The sequence below is a fragment of the Octopus bimaculoides genome, chromosome 15, assembly GCF_001194135.2.
Source record: "Octopus bimaculoides isolate UCB-OBI-ISO-001 chromosome 15, ASM119413v2, whole genome shotgun sequence".
NCBI lineage: Eukaryota > Metazoa > Mollusca > Cephalopoda > Octopoda > Octopodidae > Octopus > Octopus bimaculoides.
Window position 1 is genome coordinate 14,358,173 of NC_068995.1, and position 2,019 is coordinate 14,360,191.

Sequence of the window (2,019 nt, forward strand, 5' to 3'; positions counted from 1 at the left end):
TTTTTTTTTTTTTTTTTTTTTTTTTTTTTTTTTTTTTTCTGAATTAAAAAGCGAAGATTAAGAGTGTATATGACCACTAATCCATCTGTATTGATCAGATTATCAAATGTTATATACTGCGGGTCACAATGTGCTTACAATTCTGCCTTGGTTACACCATTCTTTTCCACCTTGGCCCAAATTGTTTTAAATTATCTTCCCATCATGGAGGCCTTCTGAATGGCTTTTTCCAATCTTTTGGATTGCCACTTGTTAACTGCACAAATCCATCTGCTGTCTGTGAACTTCGCATGTCCACTCCAGCAGAAACGTGCTTTTGGTATTCTGCTATAACATTGTTCACTCTGCTTTGTTCCTGAATCACCTTATTTCAGATATGCTCTTATACACGAGGGACTACTACAAAGAGGTCAGGAACATTGATTGGCTACAACACAAAGGGCCATAGAAAAATCCATGCTAGGGTTACTAATTACATAGTTCCAATTTACCAGCTTTATTAGAATTATAAGTAATGTATGATCAAACTCCAGAGATTGGTGTTAGTCTATTAGCAAGACTTGTTTTATTTTGTAAAATTGGCAACAAAAAAAAAAGTCTAGTGAACTTGCTTATGAAAACATTTCAGACAGTCTATCATCAGGAGAAAGTTGGTAGGAGTGAATTTGAAGATGGACAATAGTTTTACATCCTCTAACTGGCTGCAAGCAGGATTATGGGAGCTTCATACATAAACAGGAAGTTATAGGTGTGAGAAGTAGAAGGAAACAAACATGGAAGAAGATAAATCATTAATTTATTTTATCAAAGGCAGTGAGCTGGCAAAATGCTTAGCTGTATTTTGTCTGTTTTGAGTTCAAATTCTGCCGAGGTCAACTTTGCCTTTCATCCTTTCAGGGTTGATAAATTGAATACCAGTGAAACACTGGGGTTGATGCAATCAACTATCCCCATCCCCTAAATTTTGGGCCTTCTGCCCAAAATAAGGATTTTTATCAACCTAATTCCCCACAAGCAGAATTGATTTCTCATCTTACCATTTATGATTTGAACATAAGTGTAAAAGGTTTCTTTAGGCACTCTCTGTAGCAAAATAGATTTTTTTAAGAGGTTGGTGGCCTCCATCTCAATCATTCTTTATTTGGGACTGGCTGACATCCTCGTTTAAATGAGACATGACTATGCAGTCCATCAAAGGTATCTGTGCAGGCTCCTGCATGTGACTAGATGCAGAGATTGAATGACCAATCTGGAATTACTGAACAGAAGGAACTGATAGAAATTATTATTTCCAACTTTGACACAAGGCCAGCAATATTTTAGGGTAAAGAAGATAGTTGATTACATGACGGGATACTTATTTTATTGACCCTGGAAAGGATGAAAGGTAACGTCATCTTCAGCAGAATTTGAAACTGGAACAAAAGGAGCTGAAATAAATACAGCTAAGTGTTTTACCTAACATGCTTATGACTCTGCTGGCTCACCACCTTGGAACTAATAGTAAAAAGAATAAAATAATTCAGTTAGCTGTGTTTATATCATCGTTTTCACATCCACTTTTCCATGCTGGCATGGATTGGTCAAAATTTGACAGATTTTCTATGGCCAAATGCCCTTCTTGTTGCCAACCTAGACCTGTTTGCCAAGTAGGGTAATATTTCTCCATGGCAGAGGTTTTTCAATGAAATGAATGACCCTTCTTGTATAATGATGATGCTTACTTAGAATTATCGCATGACTTCAAGACAAACATGCATGCACATATCCATATACAACTGGCTTCTTTCAGTTTCTACCTACTATGTCCATTCACAAGGCTTTGGTCAGCCTGGAGCAATAGTAGAGGACACTTGCCCAGGGTTAGATGCAGTGGGACTAAAAATTATGGTTGGAAAGCAAACTCTTGAACTACACAATCATGCTTGTATCCATTATATATTGAGAATAAATAATGGAAAGGTATTGAAAGGATTGCTGATTGGAAACCTTATAGAAAACAACTGCTGAGAAGACAAA